General features: G+C 41.4%; 1 pseudogene; it reads left to right on the top strand.

Moving 5' to 3' along the window:
* Positions 1 to 6,662: 6,662 nt before the first annotated feature.
* LOC110721763 lies at positions 6,663 to 19,887 on the top strand (annotated as a pseudogene).
* Positions 19,888 to 20,328: the final 441 nt, after the last annotated feature.

Raw genomic sequence — 20,328 nt, forward strand, 5'->3', positions numbered from 1 at the left:
AGTTAAGGGTAAATTAAGAAGTTTAATGAATAAAGTAAAAAATAAGGGTATAACGATCTTTACTTACTATTCAAAAATAGAAACAGGAACAATATTTTGGGTCTCTAAAATAGGAAAACAAAAATTATATTGTGAGACAGAGGGAGTATATATTCTCATACAAGGTCATGATGTTGTAATGACTTTTACCGATATCACATACAAATGGGTTTAACAACACCTACTACGGGTTTATGTAAATCTGAAATTGAAATATTGCTACATCTCCCAACAAATATAAGTAACACCACTTCCATTAAAGGAATACATTTTTATTAAAACTAAAGAGATTAAAAAGGGCAATTCCAAGAGTCAAATGACTCCATTTCATCCTCCAATTTACCCTGAATTCGACTTGTCTTCACTTTTCGATCGATTATATTGGGTGCTTCCAAAATCTAAGTTTAAATTTTTAGAAAAATTCACTTTAATTTATTAATTCGAACTTTCAGCAATTTACTCTCAATAATCTCAACTTACATTAATTAGGGAGCATTATGAACTTTTAGGTTGATTTTCTTCCACTAGGTCGATTTACCAGTGACTTAAAGAAAGGGTGATTTTTATTTTGTAAAAGTCATGTGTAATGTGTCGCAACATAATTGGTCCAAATTATTTTTGTTAAAAAAAGAAAAAAAAAATTAAAAATCCTTCCTAGCCAGCTACCATCCTTCCTCCCTTAGCCCCAACCCCCAGCCCGACCGAAATTCGACCGCCCGCCTCCCCTAGCAATTGATAACAGCCGATCGGCCCTTCCCTACCCCTAAAAACACTCGGGCGACCCACCTACACCATCGAAACCACCCCCCTTCCCCTATCCCCCAAATAGTCTCTCCCTTCTCAGGTCGATAAAACCGCCCCTCCTCCCTTCCCTTGTCGTTGAAACGGCTGATTTTTTAGCTTCCTCAATTGGAGATTATTGTCAAGAAATTAAATGTAGTTGCGTTACTCAAGGTTTTTGTGGTAGATTTTTTTAGATTTTTTTTACAAAAAAATATATAAATAAATAAATAAATGGTAGTTAGTTGTTCTCAAAGTAGTCATTATAATGGTAGTTGTTGGTAAAAAATTTCTTAAATTTTCACAAAATTACCCTATATCTAAATTATAATACTCCCTTCTTTACTTTTTATTGGATACGTTTTGATTTTTACACGTTTGTCAATACACTTATTTGATTATTATTCATTACATACTTTTAAAAATTTTAACGATTGAATATTATTAGAGCATTCGTTAAGACGAATCAAACATGATCTCACACCACTCTTTTACTTTTGTGAGTAAATTTGAAAATTATCTAATACTTCCTCTATCCCAGAATATATGACACAATCAAAATTGCACACATGTCAATGCACTACTTTGAATTTATTTGTATATAATTAAATATTATGAAAATTATTTTAAAATTAGATTTTGAAACTTTATATATATATACCTATTTAACAACATGTTTTATGATAAAATATGTTTTTATTATGTTATTAAAAAAAATTATGATCAAAACTAATACATGAATAGTGAAAAAAGTCCAACGTCTCATATATTTTGGGACGGAGGGAGTATTATGAATAATGTTTAAAATCTAAACATAACCAATAAAAAGAAACAGATGAAGTATTATGAATAATATTTAAAATCTAATAATAACCAATAAAAAGAAACAAAGGGGTACCCTACAAAATTTATCATCCTAAAGTTTTTGTAAAAAAAAAAAAAAAAAAAAAAAAAAAAAAGAAATAAAAAAAAAAATCATCCTAAAGTAATTGAAATACTTTAAAATACATTTTGTTGATACATAACATTATTTTACTTTTAATAATTTTGATCGTATATTTATTATAATTAGTTAATACTATGAAATTTTATACAATGTATCAATTTTTTTGTGCATATTATTAATAGAATTCAAGTCAATCTCTTAAAAACTTATGCCGATTAAAGTGATGCGCACTTTAAAAAATGGAGGGATTATTTTTCTTGCATTAAATGTCTGAATTTATTATAAAATGATTTATTATAATTGTAGTTAAATAAAGATATTTTAATGAATGTTATTTATTTATAGTAATAATTTATATCAATGTTATCAAAATCGAGATTCCACTTTGAATTGGAAGGGATTTAGATGTATATGTGTTACCGATGATAGTAGTCGTTTCAGAAGTTTTCCTACAAGTTTTTATTTCTCACATGAGAAGTTTTTTTCTTGTTTTAGGCTTAAAATATTTTAATTATGCAATTTAATTTTGACAATAATTATTTTTACGATATAGGAGAATTGAGTGAGATGATTTTTAGTGGTTGTGGCTATTCACCATAATTTTATTTGGTATGTATGCATGTATGAATTTTTTAATATTCCATAGTATCTTATTAGGTGTTTTATATACTTTGAAAATTGAAGTGATATCATTATAAGAAGATTATGATTTTTTGATTGTTTGATAAATTCTATTTAATGAATTGTTTACAAACATGATAAGAAGTGACAATTTAATTATGAGATGTTACATTTATTAAAAGTGTACTGAATTATATAATTATAAGTAACAAGAAAAAATTTATGTAACCTTAATTCTATTTTATAAGAAAAAGCTACATTTATTATTTATGAAACATGATTATTATTGATTTCTCACTCATATTTATAGATTGACAAGTAAGTAAATTTAATACTTTTTCATAGAATGAGTCGAGTCAAAGAAGAATTCCAATGTAAAAATGTAATTATGCACATTTTGTGTGTGTCATAACCATGCAATAAATTGATTAATCACGAAATTAAGGGGCGAATGCAATATATCATTACATATAACTATTTAAAAATATGATATATAAAATTATGATAGTATAACGAATAAATCACAAAAGAAATTCAAAAGAGGTGTGTGAATAGTGAAAAAGTGTAAATAATGCAATTAAAATAACGGATGAAGTAATTAACAAATTACGTAAAAGTATTTATTAATTAACAAATTACATAAATATTTATAATTATAAAAACAAATGATTTATTCAACAAAAGTATTATCATTTTGCCCCAGGCCACTAAAATATTAGAAACGGCTATGGATATAAATGATTCATCGAACATAATACGACCTACAAAACATCACTTACAAACATATCCTGATTAATCACATTGATCCAATCCCTCAAGATTAAGCATTCGCCATCATTTCACCAATATTCCATTTCTAAGGTCACATTTTTATAGTATGATCCTAACGTTGAAGAAATAGGAACCAAATTCGACTCGGTTATCAAATAAGGCTAAAAAAATCACATAAAGTTCTTCTTGCTAATTAATTAAGGGTTAGTATCAATGTGAATCGCTGGAATTGTTCATAACTTGAGTAATTATAATCAATAATACAAGAAGAACCCTAAATTGAACAATTAATTAACAGTTATAATTTAACAATTACTAAGCCATTGAACAAGCTAACATTAATTGAACACCTATTAACAATCAAAGCCTGTTAATCCTAATTCGCCCCAAATAAACAACTAATGCCACAATTGTTAACCCATAAAGTAATTAGACCAAGCTGAAATTGATACAGAATGATTTTAATAAAAATAAATAAATAAATCTTAACTTAGGAGCTGCTTAAATGGAGGAGAGAAAGCTTAGAAGCCACTTCAACGAAGGAGAGAACTCAGAGTACGCTTCAGCGTATGAGAGAGAGAAGGCTTTAAAAAAAAAGGGAATTAAGAACCTTACAAGTTACAACTATGAGTTAACGGGGGTGTTAATGAGCATAGCTAGTTTGTGTATGGTTTGAGTTCGGCTCGAAATTTTCGAGTCAGATGAACCAACAAAACTTGGCTCGAGAAGCTCATGGCTCAATTTTTTATTTTTATTTTTTGTATTTATTTTAAGATAATGATATATGTAGTCTGTAGGGCTATGTATAAGCATTAAATATAATTCCTAAGTTTATCTTGTTCTAATTTATCCTGTTCCAGAAAGATAAGGATTAAAGAATTTGATATTGAATAAAACATCTCTTTTTCTGATAATCCTAATCCCGGTCAAAATTGATTTTCGTGCCTCATAATTTTTATCTAAATCTTAAATGGTTAGATAGCCCTTGAAATTATCTTTCCAATAGTATATCATAATCCCAATTCTGAGTTATAACAAAAAAGATATGATTAAAATACCAAACTCTATCCAAAACTGACATTGTCCCACTATTTCGATCATATCTCAAATTCTACAAAATATATCAATTTGATTCTAATTGGGTTGAAAAGTAGACTTCCAGAGATTTTCAATGATATATTATTTATCTTATTCCGATTTCTGGATCAAAGGTTATGATAAAAACAAAATTCGCAAAACTGCACGACCATCGCACCGCGACAACACCATCGCACCGTGATGAACCTGGCGCGCCGCGATAAAAGGAGTTTTATAGCGATTCGAATTCGAAACTTTTCTGATTGCTTCGACCCTCATTTTTCCTATAAATAGAGGTCGTTTTCCCTCGTTTCAGATCACCAACAATCATCATTAATACCCTTTCTTATATTCTCTCTTTCTTGATTCTTCATATTCTTAGCCTAGCCTAAACACATCCTTGATATTCTCCCCAATCAGTCACAATACCTCCTTTGCGAGATTCGAATACTCCTTGCCCTCCTCGACGTTGCCTTCGACTTCGACGGGAAAGGTTAATAGTTCTGAGGGTTTAGTGCCAAATCTATATTTCAATTATTATTTGATTTATTTACTTTGTTGATTTAATCTTTCTTGAAGTTACTAACGTGTTTATTGTTTTAATAACAAGAAGGGAGGAACATAAACATAAGTAATTCAATTACATAATCCTTGATTTTGGAGTAGAAATCATGTTTAGAATATTATTTTAATTTCTAGTACCATGCTTAGGATGTTGATTTTGATTTTAGTATCATGTTTAGGACAATGCTTTGATTAGGATTTTTAGTGACATGCTAGGATTTGTTATAATTATGATGATGATTGTTGTGTCAATTAATTATATGTTGCTTGATTATTCATGATTGATTGTTATTGCTTGATCACGCACTTTTTGCAGGTTTAAAGGGAATTTGTTCTTGAAATCACGCCTAATAAGATAATTGATAATTTGATTTTAGGCTTAATATAATTTTAATTCAAGTGATCACAAATAATAGATTTGATTGTGCATTAATAATCAACCAACGTAGATTAAACAGATTTAGGGCTAACTTGATGTATGTATGTTGATCGGAAAGCGCACATGAATATCATAAGAATTAAGTAGAGGTCGTTTAGGGCGAGTTCAATCTTTTTTAGGTTGGATTCATACCATCATCTCTGAATATCCAGTCATGGTTCCGAACCACTATAGAGTTAGCGACCTCCGTGATCGTGAATGGGGTGTAACCTTCACAACCGTGACCGGTTTACAAGTTTCTAAAACTTGTTGGCGACTCTTCTATCTCTAGCTTCCTTCCCTTGGAGCGCCACCATGCTTAAAAGCATGAACACAGTGGGGTTCAAAAGGTTGAGTTTGAAAAATTCCCTACAACAAGCAACTCTTTTGTTGTTACTTTCTTATTGGCTTCGATTCATGTTCAATAATTTAATGCTTGATTTTGAATGAATTTATAGAGTTTTATTTTATTTTTTTTGGGTAAATTTTATGGAAAAAATTTGCGTAGAACGGACTCAACGTGAGTAGAATGAAAGTCTCTCATGGATGACTTTCACCATGGAAATAATTATCTATGGTATTTAATCTCCTTACTCTCTCTCCTCGATTTTTCTCTCTCTTTCGCTCTCATGAATGATTTCCCCTCTTTCCCTCAACTCCAATTTCAATTCTATTCTTCTCGACGAATTTCAAATTTTGGTTTCCAATGAAGAAAAACAAATCCTTTCCAAATTGATCGAAGCTCAAAGTTGTTATTCAATCCCCAGTTGATCAGATTATCAACAATATGTATTATTGGAGAATGACGATGCCTCGATGACTTCGCTGAATTTTACGAAGGGACAGAAGATTTGAAATTGGATTTTGCCACTTTATCGGAGGGTTGGGCTGTTGTGACTTGTGAGGGTGGAGCCGTAGAAGAGGAGGAAGATGATAGTGCTGATTGCGATTTAAAGTGATGGCATTTGAGGGAGAATTGAGGTTCGATTGCTTCAAAAAATGAAAAAAAAAATGTCAGATATTAGATTATTGATGTTAGATATTAGATTATTGATGTCAGATATTAGATTATTGATGTCAGATATTAAATTACTAATGTCAGATACTATTACTTATGTCAGATATTATATTACTAATGTTAGATATTAAATTATTAATGTCAGATATTAAATTATTAATGACATATATTAAATTACTAATGTTAGATATTAGATTATTAATGTCAGATAAATTGGACTCACGGTGAGTCCGGCTCAAGCAAAACGTTTTGAAATTTTATTTATTTAAGTTGTTTAAATTTATTAAAATACTACCCTAATCTAGCTATACTTATCAGATGTTTTATTGTATAATTCAATTCCGATAATCGGATATAGTGTTGTCAGTTTCAATCATAAACCGTTCTTCTTAATGAATTTATTTTGTAATCATGCCTCATAATAATTGTACACTTGTACAACCAATTCAATAATGTGGGCTTCCTAACTTCAATAGAGGCGCATTGGTCACGCTACCAAAACAAGCAACACACCCAAGCAACAAACCAAAAAGGGCCAATAGGTCTTTTAGCACCCTTTATAAATCCTTCTAATACACTAAATAATAATAATCATACAACTAACTAAAAAAACATTGTAATGAAAACCATGAATTCTCCCTACATTCTCTTCTTCACCCTTGTCCTCCTCTTCATTGCTACCAAAGCTAGCAATCTCATCAACCAAACATGCAAAAACTCGTCGAAAAACGACCCTAACATCAACTACAAATTTTGTGTCTATGCCCTCCAATCTGCCCCCTCTAGCCATTGTGCTAACACGACCCGCCTAGGCCTAATCTCCATCACGTTGATCAAACATAACGTTACGGACACTCGATGTTCAATTAAACAACTCTTGCAGGACAAGAAGTGTTTCGGGTGAAAACAATGGGACCTTGCCGAAGGTCCGCTGAAATGGAGAAGGCTGGATTCGGTCCAAGTTATGTTAGGCCGAAGGTTTCCTGCACAGTAAACACACGTAAACTAGCCTCGGGGGTGTTGCCGAGGAAGGCCCCTCCGATGCTAAAGTCAGTACAATGTGTAAGAAGAGGACACTATGCAAGAGAGTTTGTTGCTTGAGGCTTTTATGGAATATATCAGAATATATGAATGAACATATGAATCTATGAATGAATCATCTTATGAATGAATAATCTCTGAATGAATCAATATTGATGGCTTTTATACCTCATCATACATGGAGAGGTTGGGCCTTAGCCCAATTGGCTTGCTTTGTGGGCTGACCTTTGACTTTAGCACAAGTGGAGAGTTGAACCTTGACCTTGGGCTTTTAATTGGATCATTTAGTGCTTAGGCCCAATTGGACTAAATTGGACCCAAACAACTTGCCCCCTAGACCCGATTTGGAAGGATGACGGGTCGGGTTTGATTTAATTCAGAAAAGGAGGGAAGTAAATGATTTAATTAATCCAAAAATTTGAATTTAAACCGTAATTAATGAGATAACGACGGTTAAGGCAGATGATTGTGGAAGTTGGACGGATAATGGGCAGTTTAATCACAAGATCATGTGTTTAACGGTTACTTAGTGGAGTATTTAAGAGAAATTAAAACGCAGACTCCTCGTATCCCATTACTGGAGATATAAACAGAGGCGCGTCATCTCTCCTCACTTATTCACCAACACAAACCCAGAATTCTCGAGAGAGAAACCAAGAACCCGCATCAAAACTTCGCAAATTCCCCGAGCATTAAGCTTAGAAACTGAGACTTGCCACTACGAACTCGTAAATCGGCAACTTTCGCTTCAGATTAAGGTAAATTCCTTTGATTTCAGTTTATTTTTCTTCGAATTCGAACTCCTTCCCCTTTTCTTTCGACTTTTTCTTCGAAATAATCAATGGCAAGAGGAGTTAGAGGTAGAGCCCGTGCTCCAAGAAGAGCAAGGCCGATTCCCGATCCTAGGAACAGGATTGGGACCTGGAATGGACAAAGTCCAGAGTCTGACCCTGCTGAAGGGATTAGGGCGACTCCCCTTTCCTCGGCTCCTCTTAGAGAACGGAGGAGCCGAGCGCTTCTGGACGGGATGATGAAGTTCCCGCTGTCCTTTGGGATATCCTCCCCGGGTTTTCAGAATGGGAGAATGCCGAAGTTGCTTCGGCCATGATAAAGAACCGCCCCTACCCATGGTGGGTGGAGAATGCCGATCAATATCGATTTGCCGAGCAAATTGAGTTGCATTACGGCATTTTTGAAGCTGATGGGTATTGGTGCCGAATGCCCTCGGCATCCGATAGAATCCATCGTCCACCCCCGGGGTATGTGGGGGTGTACACAAGACAGCTTCAGTACGGGCTGAGGTTCCCTTTGGACGTATTCGTCCGAGACTTGCTGATCCATTACAACATCTCTCTATGTCAGTTAACTCCCACCAGCATCCGAAGGGTGATGACATACTTATGGGTCTGCAAGTTCTTCAAGTATGTGCCGAACCTGCACTGCTTCAAAAAGCTCCATCGGCTAGTGCCAAATATTCAAAGTGGGCACGGAAGCCATGGTTCTGGGTGGTACCGGATTGAGTCCCGGCCCCAATACCTAACCATGTGGCCAAACGACTCTTCAGACAAGGACTGGAGAGGTCAATGGATTTGGGTTAGGGCACCCACAGATCCGGGCCACCCTTGCGTCTTCAGCGCTCCCCGGTACCTCGCTGAGCCTGATCCCGAAATGGGAAGTCTAGGTCCCCCCGCAGATAACGGGGTGGATCCGAACCTTGATCAGCAACATATCTTCGGCAAGCTGCCGAACCGGGGGGGCAGTGGCCGAATGCAGCATATCCCGGAGACTTGGCTCCCCGATACGCATTACGTTTTCCAAGAGAACATGCTAGCAGCTGTTGGCCTCAGCCGAAAGTTTAAGGATGGTAAGCTTCTTCGGCTGGGGCCGAGGCTTTTTAACTATCTCTTTTTCTTCTCTCGCTTCGCTTTTTCATGCTGTGCTAACCTATCTGAACTAACCTTTCCCCTTTCCTTTTTCAGAGCGGGACGAGACCAACGTTGGCATTAACTACGCTCGTCTTGGTGTCAACCGAGAACGAGTTGTAACTGAACGGGCCCCGTCTATCACTGAGCCGAGGCATAGGGAAGTTCATCTAGACTCTTCCCACTTCCAAATTGAGGTTGTTGCTCTGTATCAGAGGCAGAAGCCTTGGTGGAAGAAGAGAGACCCCTGGTTTCAGCTGCTGGACGAAGAAGCTGAAGCTGCCCGTACAGCCGAAGAGGTTGCACGGGTTCTCGAAGCTTGCGAAGGAGGAGAAGGGTCCTCCAGAGCTGCTGAAGCAGAAGCTGCAGCTAGAGCAGCTGAAGAAGACGAGGCGTTGCTGAAGACCTCGGTGAGTTTTCAGACTTAACTTTGTCTTTCTTTTTTCTTTTCTTTTTTTTTTTTTTTTTTTTTTTTTTTTTTTTTTTTTTTTACTCACATTCTTCCTCCCCCCTGTCTGTTACAGTCTGAAGAGAGTAACAGACATAGAGAAGGGAAAGCTCATGTTCGTCCCGAAGACCAAATACAAGGAGAGTCTTCAGACTCAGATATGGACGAGCAGCCCCTTCTGAAAAGGCGCCGAAGGATGGCCATCATCGGCCCTCATGACTTTCAGCGGAGGTCGATGACCATCGGCGTTGCAATAAGGGAACCCGAGGAAGGCAATGGATCGCCGAGGGTTCCCCAGCCACCACCCCAATCACCTCAAAAGACCCCTCCGCCACCTCCTGAGATGGAGGTGGATCAGAGAACTCCCGAATCTAAGGGAGCGGTCCAAGAAGAAATTAAGGAGAGTGCTGCTGAGCACGAAAACAAGGATGTCGTGATGTCCAGTGCTGAGGGCTTCACGACAGACATCGCAAGAGAGGTTGAGGCTTTCGCCCTCACCCCTGAAGAAGAGGAGGTCATAGTAATTGACTCCTCTGAGAAGGATGATGCTGAGCCATCCAAAGCTAATCAAGCTCTATCGTCATCCTTCCCTTCCTTCCAGACTCTGCAATCTGGAGAAATGGGTTTCTCGGCCCCCCGAATTCCAATCCCAGACCACATCTGGGACCTCATATGGGGTCAGAACTGAGAAGGAGCTGCAGCCTACTTCGGCGATTTTGCTGGCATGTCCGAAGTAGATAGGGCAAGGATCTGGTCGCTGAAGGCCACTGCTGGGATGGGCGAATCCAGCAGATCAGTTCCTGACCAAGCCAGGTCTAACCAACTGCTGATGATGCAGGTAATTTTCCTTGCCTTCATTTCCTCTGAAATTCAGCTCTATTTTTTTTTATTTATTATTATATTTTTTTTTTGTCTTCCTGTTTTCAGTTCGTGCACAATCAGACTCTCACTGTAGAGCTGATAGATACCCTACAAGATAGGGTAGACGCTGCTGTGCACGACAAGAAGGTAGCTGAAGAGGAATTAAAGCTTGCTAAGCTGAAGCAAGCAGCAGCTGAAGAGAAGCAGCAGAAGGGTGAGGAGTATGAGAAAAGAGCTGCTGAAGCCCTCAAAACCTTCTGCGACGCTATGGAGAAGGAAGTTTTTCCCCCACTGATGGAAGGGGAAAAATTCCTCCAGGAGCATATGGGACTGGACGTCTCCAAATTCAAGGCTGCTGTTGAGAGTCGTATTCAGGAAGGAGCTGCTGCACAAGCTGAAGTGCAGCAACGTCTAGAGGCTCTTGAAGCCAGCCGAATGGCTGCTGAAGAGCAGCTCCAGGCCAAAGATGTCCAACTCTCAGAGGCTGCTGCTACTGCCGAAGCTCAGAGAGCTAAACTCCATGAGGCTAAGGATCAACTGATGATCCAAAAAGTTGAAGTGGCCCAAGCCCAGACAAAGGCTTCCCAAGTTCAGCAGGAGCTGAATGAGCTGAAAGGTTCCTCCTCCAAGCTCGCTGATGAGCTGAAGAAATCCAAGGAAGACTTGGAGGAGACCCAGAAGAAGCTGGCTGATGCTGAGGCTCTACTCAAAGTCCGTGTCTATACCACAGAGGAATATGAGATGGGTTTCAGAAACGGGTTCAGAGTATGCCGAAGAGTCTGCCTTCATGCTGAACCGAAGCTGAACTGGTCTAAATGTGCTGAATGGGTCCAGAATCCCGAAGACCCTCATATGAAGTATGCAACTCCAGTCGAAGCTGAAATTCTTAAGGCTGAGGAAGCCGAAGAGGAAGCTGAGAGAATGGAGTTGGAAGCTGAACAGAAGGAAAGGGAGGCTCGGCAGAGTGCAAAGCCCGCCTCTTCTGCTGCTGGGGCTGAGGCCACCATGGGGCTCAACGCTGATCAGTCTGATCCTCAGGCTGAAGCATAGGAACTCGGGCAGTCGTCTTCAGAATCTTGCGGTTCATCATGTGCTTAATTTTAGACTTGCCGCTTTCTGAATTTTTTGCCTTGTTTTTTGCTTCAGCTTGCCTTGTCGTACAGCAGTTTATTTTTTTTTGCTTATGTACGTATTTCGGCAGCTGTTATTTTCCGCTTGTGGGCGGCTGCCGATACAGTTTAATTGAACTTGTAGCTCAATTTCTGAGCATGAATTATTAATCTGATGCTCTTTTCTTCAGTTGCTTTGTTTTGGAATGCTTTATTGTTTCTGTTTCTTCAATTCTGCCGTACATACTTGCACTGAGAGTGCTTCTTGCCCCCCAGAAATTGAAGTATGACTTCAGCTGAATAAGCAATTTCTTCACTTCTTCAAATTGGGTATCCGAAACACAAGGCCAACTAAAGGCAATGCTTCTGGGATACAAGTCTTACTGAAGATTGACTTCATCTGAAAGTTGGATATCCGAAACACAGGGCCAACTGAAGGCAATGTTTCGAATAATGGCTTTCTGGGATACAAGGCTCAGTTAAGGCAATATCCCAGAATTGTCCATGGACTAATGTCTTTGGAGAACAAGTCTTACTGAAGTTTGACTTCAGCTGAAAGACCAGTGTTCTTTAAAAAGACGCATATCCGAAACACAGGGCCAACTGAAGGCAATGTTTTGAATAATGGCTTTCTGGGATACAAGGCTCAGTTAAGGCAATATCCCAGAATTGTCCATGGACTAATGTCTTTGGAGAACAAGTCTTACTGAAGTTTGACTTCAGCTGAAAGACCAGTGTTCTTTAAAAAGACGCATATCCGAAACACAGGGCCAACTTAAGGCAATGTTTCGGATAATGGCTCTCTGGGATACAAGGCTCAGTTAAGGCAATATCCCAGAATTGTCCATGGACTCATGTCTTTGGAGAACAAGTCTTACTGAAGTTTGACTTCAGCTGAAAGACCAGTGTTCTTTAAAAAGACGCATATCCGAAGCACAGGGCCAACTTAAGGCAATGTTTCGGATAATGGCTCTCTGGGATACAAGGCTCAGTTAAGGCAATATCCCAGAATTGTCCATGGACTCATGTCTTTGGAGAACAAGTCTTACTGAAGTTTGACTTCAGCTGAAAGACCAGTGTTCTTTAAAAAGACGAGTTTTGTCAGCAATCTGAAACCCAGTTACCCGAAGGCGAAGGTTTCAGACGAGGCTGATATAAAAAATTTCAACTGTTGTTGTTATCCTTGATTTTCTGTCTATCTTTGAAAAATGGATACCCGAAACACAGGGCCAACTTAAGGCAATGTTTCGGATAATGGCTCACTGGGATACGAGGCTCAGTTAAGGCAATATCCCAGAATTGTCCATGGACTCATGTCTTTGGAGAACAAGTCTTACTGAAGTTTGACTTCAGCTGAAAGACCAGTGTTCTTTAAAAAGACGAGTTTTGTCAGCAATCTGAAACCCAGTTACCCGAAGGCGAAGGTTTCAGACGAGGCTGAATAAAAAACCCTTAAAGAGTAGATAGAACAAAGAAAATTTTGAAAGGATAAAAAGTTCAAAATGACGGCTCCAAGGCCTTTCATTAGTTCAAAATGTACTTACAAAGATTGTTCTGCCCCGAAGGGTTCACACATGGTATTTTTTCAGTACATCAGCGTTCCAGTGATTTTTCAACTCAGTTCCATCCAACTGCCGAAGTCAGTATGTCCCTGGCTGAAGCTCATCATAAATTTCATAAGGTCCTTCCCATGCGGCTGAGAGTTTCCCATGGATTCGGCCTTTCTGAACTGCAGCAGCATTCCGAAGGACAAGGTCTCCAATTTTGAGAGGCCTTACATGGACCCTTCGGTTATTAAATTTACTGATTCTCTGCTTATAGGCGGCCATTCTATCTCGGGCTGAGTCTCTTACTTCGTCGAGGAAATCGAGAGATTCCCTCATCAGTCGCTCATTCTCAGCCGAGAAGTGGTGCACTCGAAGGCTCTCCGAGCCAATTTCCACTGGAAGGACGGCTTCGGCACCATACACCAGTTCAAAAGGTGAGTGGCCCGTTGCCTCTTTTTCAGTTGTCCGAAGGGACCAAAGGGTTCCAGGGAGCTCCTCTAGCCATTTGGACTTTTGATCTTCCACCCTCTTCTTGAGGGCATTTAAGATCTGTTTATTTGCAGCTTCGGCTTGTCCGTTACTTTGCGGGTGGCATACCGCTGAATATGCCAGTCTGATGCCGAACTGATCTGTATACCGCTTCAGCGGTAAGTTATCAAATTGCCTCCCATGATCGAAGACAAATACTCTCGGGATGCCAAAGCGAGTGATGATATTCTGCCAGATAAATTTTCTGACAGTTTGCTCTGTAATGTTCGAGGCTGCTTCGGCCTCGATCCATTTACTGAAGTAGTCGACACCAACTATCAGCCATTTTTTCTGGTATACAGCCTCTGGAAATGGTCCCAGTATATCCAGTCCCCATTGGGCAAACGGGAGTGGATTAAGGATCGGCTGAAGATCCCTTGCTGGCTGATGGATAACTGGAGCGTATTTTTGACATTTTTCGCATTTCCGAACCAGCTCCTTAGCATCTGCGATCATGGTGGGCCAGTAATATCCAGCCCTCAATGCCTTGTGGGCTAAGGTTCTTCCCCCAATGTGGTTCCCACAGATGCCGAGGTGAATCTCCCGTAGGATATAATTTGCATCTGTTGGTCACACGCATTTCAGCAATGGGGCTGAGAAGGACTTTTTCAGAAGTTCCCCCCTGAAGACAATGAACCTAGAGCTGGTTCTCTTCATCTTGGAGGACAAAGCTTTATCTTCAGGAGTTTCTCCCCGAAGCTTGAAAGCTAGGATGGGGTCCATCCAACTAGGCTCTGGGTCAGCGCAGCACACTTCAGGTGCTTCGTCGACACTTCTCTCTCGACGCACTTCTACATATACAGATTTGTTCAGCTCGGTAAAAGATGAACTAGCAAGTTTGGAGAGTGCATCGGCTTGAGTATTCTGACCCCTTGGGATCAGCTGAACCTCAAAAGTTTTCAGCTCTGCAATGACTGATTTGATCTTGGCAAGATAAGCTATCATGGAGGGCTCTTTGGCCTCGTAGCTGCCACTGATCTGATATGCAACTAGCTGAGAGTCTGTTTTTAAGCAGACATGATCGGCTTCCAAGGAGATGCACAATTTTAGGCCGGCGATTGCTGCCTCATACTCGACTTCATTGTTCGAGGCCTTAAAAGAAAACTTTAGTGCATACTCAAAGGATTTGCCTTCGGGAGAAGTTATCACTACTCCTGCCCCTGAACCGTTTTCGGTGGAAGATCCATCCGTAAACACGGTCCAGACTTTCTTTTCACTGTCTAGCGCTTCTTGGTATGAGCACTCGGCCAAGAAATCCGCTAGAGCTTGAGCCTTAATGGCAGCCCTCGGACGGTAGCTGATGCTGAATTCGGTGAGCTCAAAAGCCCACTTGGCTAGCCTACCAGATTTTTCAACCTTGCCGAGAACTTTTTCCAACGGCTGATCAGTTAAGACCACTATCTGATGGCAATCAAAATAGGGCCTCAGCTTCCGAGCAGCTACTACTACCGCGAAAGCAACTTTCTCGAGTAGAGGATAGCGAGTCTCGGCATCCGTCAGTGTATAACTGACGAAGTAGATCGGTTGCTGACTCTTACTCTCTTCCTTCAGCAATACTGCGCTGATGGTGGCTGGGCTAACGGCCACATATAGGTACAAAGTTTCTCCTTCAGCTGGGCTAGCCAGTGTTGGGAGTTGAGCCAGATGCTCCCGAAGCTGTTTAAAGGCGTCTTTTTGCTCTTCCTCCCAAACAAGCTCTTTTGTTTTCGGGAGTTTCAGGGCTTTGAAGAAAGGTAACCCCTTATCCGAAGCTCTGGAAATGAACCTCGAGAGGGCTGCCATTCTTTCGGTGAGCCGGTGAACATCCCGCTTCGTTTTCGGCTCAGGAAGGTCGAGCGCCGCTTTGACTTTAGAGGGATTGGCATCAATCCCCCTTTTGCTGACCATGAACCCAAGGAATTTCCCTGACTTCACGCCGAAGACACACTTCTTCGGATTCAGCTTCATTTGATGCTTTCTCAAGGTGGCGAAAGTTTCAGCCAGGTCCTTTACATGGTCCTCTAGTTTTTTGCTTTTGACGATCGAATCGTCAACATAGACTTCCATGTTTCGGCCCTTTTGATCGGCGAAAACTTGATCCACCAGCCTTTGATAGGTTGCCCCCGCATTCTTCAATCCGAAGAGCATCATTTTGTAATTGTACACCCCAGCGTTCGTGACGAATGCTGTCTTTGCTCGATCGTCGGGGTGCATAAAGATCTGATGATACCCCGAGAATGCGTCCATGAAACTAAGCAAGGCATGGCCACTTGTCGAATCAACTAGCTGATCGATCCTCGGCAAGGGATAGAAATCCTTTGGACAAGCCTTATTTAGGTCCGTGAAGTCAACGCACATCCTCCAGGTATCATTGGGCTTCTGAACCATCACCACATTTGCCAGCCATTCTGGATATTGGCAAGGTTCGATGAATCCTGCCTCCAATAATTTTTTGACCTCGGCTGCGATGTCTCGGTTCTTATTGGCGGAGTAATTCCGCTTCTTTTGCTTAACTGGTCGACACGTCGGGTCAACATTAAGCTTATGGGAGATGAGGTCTGAACTTATCCCGGGCATATCAGCTGCCGAGAAAGCAAACACATCTCTGTTGTCCCGAAGGAGCTGAATAAGTTCACAACGGGTGTTCGGATCAAGGTCCATCCCGATTGCTACACATTTCTCACCGTCTCCTTCGGCCAACTCAACTGTTTCAGTCTGGTCCATGTCCATTGCCGATGGACTGGACTCTTCAGAATCTGGCCTGCTGCCAATGTCAGCAGGTGTCCCCGTCTTTTTGTTCTTCGGCTGGCTCTCTGAGTCTTGCGGCTCAGCTGAAGAGCTAGCCTTTTCCCTTTCGGGCCCTTTTTCTCTGGGCACAGATCCTTGGGCCGAAGCATTTAGGCCTTTTGGCTTTTTTGTGCTTGGCTCTCTTTCTTTTTCTTTCTCCTCCTCATCCTTGTCGTCATCTGGGCGACTACTGGATGGCTTGAGGTAGTTGCACCTTCGGGCGTCCTTTTGGTTGCCCTGTATCCTTTCGGGGAAGCCGGCGTCTGAGACGTAAATCATCAGCTGATGATAAGTTGAGACGACCCCTTGGATCTCGTGAATTATGGGTCTCCCCAAAATCACGTTGCACACTGAAGGAGCGTCGATGACCAAAAATTCAATCATGACGTTCCGGGCTGCCTCATCGCAACCGATGGTGACAGGAAGTGTCACCTTCCCATCTGGATAAGTTGAAGCCCCATTGAACCCGGATACCGGGTAGGGTACCGGCGTAAGGTGCTTGGGCTTCAGCTTAATTTGATTGTAGGCCTTTCGAAACAGAATGTTTGCTCCACTGCCACCGTCAACAAGGACCTTACTGACGTCGTGGTTGGCCACCGTGGCGATGATCACCAACGGATCCTCGTGAGGGAACGTAATCCCCCGGCAGTCGGCGGCTGTGAACGTCATGTTCGGCACCGGCGACTGGGGAGATTGAATGTCAGCGTTGTTCACCTGGTGAGTCAAAGCTCTAAGGTGGCGCTTGTGCTCCCTCCGAGAGTATATTCCTCCCGAGATAACATTGATCGGAGGGAATTTCCCCTCCGACTTTTTACTGTTTTTCCGGAGGAAGTCGAGGTCCTGCCGAGGGTCCTTGGCTGACCTCTCGGATTCTTTTTTCTCGCGGTGATCCGCGATGTATTTTTTCAAGTATCCCTTCCGGACCATGTCCTCTATCTGGTCCTTCAGTTGGATACACTCCTCAGTGTTGTGTCCCGAAGACTCGTGGAACTCGCACCACTGATTTTTATTTTTTTGCTGATACCACTCTGGGAGTGGTCTCGGCTTTCGGTAACTCTGCTCCTCCTTCGTCACGCTGTAAATTTTGGCGCGTGGAAGAGAGAGCGGAGTGTAGGACTCGTATCTGCCTGTGTATGAGGCAGATCTTTCCTTCTTTGGGTCGATGGCCAAAGATTGCTCCGGGGCCTTTGACTTTCCCTTTGCCTTATGGCCTTGGCCTTCAGACAAGGGTATTTGCTTCTGTTTCCCTCCCCCGAATTGAGGTTGGGTTTTCGCTTTGTTCCATTCTTCGGCTCGGATGAACTTATCCGAAGCATTAAGAGCTTCCTCCAAGGTCTGCGGGGTATGCATGACCATGAAGTCTAGGAACTTTCCTGGCTGAAGGCCATTCTGCATTGCGAAAACGGCTAGCCCCTGGTCCAGCTGGGAGACGCTTGATGACTCGTTACTGAAACGGGTCAGGTAGTCTCGGAGGCTTTCGGTTTCCCCCTGTTGCAGACTCATGAGCTCTGCGGTAGTCTTCTCTCGGCGGTTTGCCGTGGAAAACTTGCTCCTGAACTTGGAGGACAGATCATCCCACCCTGTTACGGAGCCTTGCCTTACTCCCTTGGAGATCCACACTTGCGCGACCCCCTTGAGAGTGGTTGGGAAATATTTGCACCAAGTCGCCTCGGATCTGGGGCAAAGATGCATATGAGTCTCATACGAGGCCACGTGATCCTTCGGATCCGTGGTCTCGTCATATGTGATGTGCGACGGTATTTTAACCGTGGGTACGCGCTCTTCCAGTATCCATTGCTCGAATGGTGAACTGGCGGGTAGCATTACGGCCTTGCCCTTGTTCCTGGCCGAAGGGACCGCGCTCCGCCCTCTTAGAGAGGTAGGAGTGGTTTTCGTCCCTGGCTGGGAAGTCTGGGCCTCGGCTGCAGGGAACGAGAGGCGACTGCGCACGCTCGGTTCCTTGCCGCCGAGTCGGTCAAGGACGCTTCTGCGAACAGTCTCAGGTTCTCGGTGAGTAGATTCTGGCCGAGAAGCTGAGCTGCTGCTCTTATGCGCTTCTGGTCTTGAGGATGAGGATCCTTTTAAAAATTGAGGGTTCTTTTTCCTCTGTTTTTCATTTTTCCAGGAATCCTCCTCCCACTCTTCCAGTTCCCGGAAGGAAGGAAGCTTCCCACCATCATGGTCTAACTTCCTCCGCTGATGCCGGGTATGCGGAGGAGTTCGATCACGAGGTGGTGGCATATTTTGTGCCCTCATCGCCTCCATGAGTACTGCCAGCGCTCTTGCCACCTCTTCCGAGCTGGGCCCCGTCAAAGGGGTCCTCGGCCGAGTGTGGGAATGAGGGCGCGCAGCCGATGGTTGGCTTTGGGACACTGAATGTGTCCTATGATCGGACTCACCCCTGCTAGACCGAGAGTGACCCGGCCTATAATGAGAGTCATGAATTACGGGAGATAGGGAATCCTCCTTGTATGATCCTCCCCCCGAGCCGGCACCCTTGGGAGAGTTCCGGTCCGGCGAGGGTGATGGTGTAGGGGTTTTAGGCTTTTCGCCCGCTCCTTGACGGAGGCTTTTTCTCTTGCGGTTCTTAGCCATTGCTGCTAAGATAATTGCAAGATGATCTTGGTTAGGAATTTGGCTTAAAGATTTTTGAAAGTCTTCCCCACAGACGGCGCCAAATTGTTTCAGGTGAAAACAATGGGACCTTGCCGAAGGTCCGCTGAAATGGAGAAGGCTGGATTCGGTCCAAGTTATGTTAGGCCGAAGGTTTCCTGCACAGTAAACACACGTAAACTAGCCTCGGGGGTGTTGCCGAGGAAGGCCCCTCCGATGCTAAAGTCAGTACAATGTGTAAGAAGAGGACACTATGCAAGAGAGTTTGTTGCTTGAGGCTTTTATGGAATATATCAGAATATATGAATGAACATATGAATCTATGAATGAATCATCTTATGAATGAATAATCTCTGAATGAATCAATATTGATGACTTTTATACCTCATCATACATGGAGAGGTTGGGCCTTAGCCCAATTGGTTTGCTTTATGGGCTGACCTTTGACTTTAGCACAAGTGGAGAGTTGAACCTTGACCTTGGGCTTTTAATTGGATCATTTAGTGCTTAGGCCCAATTGGACTAAATTGGACCCAAACAAGAAGGTTAGTAAAAAATTCAAGGGTGTGTTGAAGGATTGCTTGGAACTTTACTCAGATTCGCTCTCTACGTTAAGTGAGGCGGTAACTGATTTTTGAGCACAACGATTCGTCGATGCCAACGTGAAAGTAAGCTCGGTGATGGAAGCTTCAACAACTTGTGAAGATGGGTTTGAAGATGTTGGTGTGTCTCCTTTGACACAACAAAATAATCGTATTTTTCAGTTGTCTGCTGTTGCACTCTCTATTATGAATATTTTACATTCGTCTGAAAAATAATATGGATTTTGATTTTTGTGGAAAGGTTTTTTCTTTTAGATAATAACTTAGATCATTCAAATTCTTGAAAGAGTTTAAATTATTAACTTTTATTATAAAAATATAGATATTATTAGTATTGTGTTTTAAAAAAAATTGAAGGTCGTAACACATTTAATCTGTTGTAACTCTTTTCTATTGTTTCTCCTATAGTTATCTTAGTCAATGAGCCAAATAGGGTATCTAGTCATATTCGATTTAGTTTTAGACTTTTAGTGCTCCCTCATGCAATTATTATGTTAGTTAGTCCTTTTCAAATATATCATAATGGTATCTAGCGCGACATTAACAAATTGATATTGATAACAATAACTAGGTCATTAATATGTCTTACAATTCAAATTTGTTCACCACTAATTGAACAATTGAATGACTAGAGAGAATCCCGATCCCTATTTTTAT

The sequence above is a fragment of the Chenopodium quinoa genome, unplaced genomic scaffold (genome assembly GCF_001683475.1).
Source record: "Chenopodium quinoa cultivar QQ74 unplaced genomic scaffold, ASM168347v1, whole genome shotgun sequence".
In the NCBI taxonomy this organism is placed as follows: domain Eukaryota; kingdom Viridiplantae; phylum Streptophyta; class Magnoliopsida; order Caryophyllales; family Amaranthaceae; genus Chenopodium; species Chenopodium quinoa.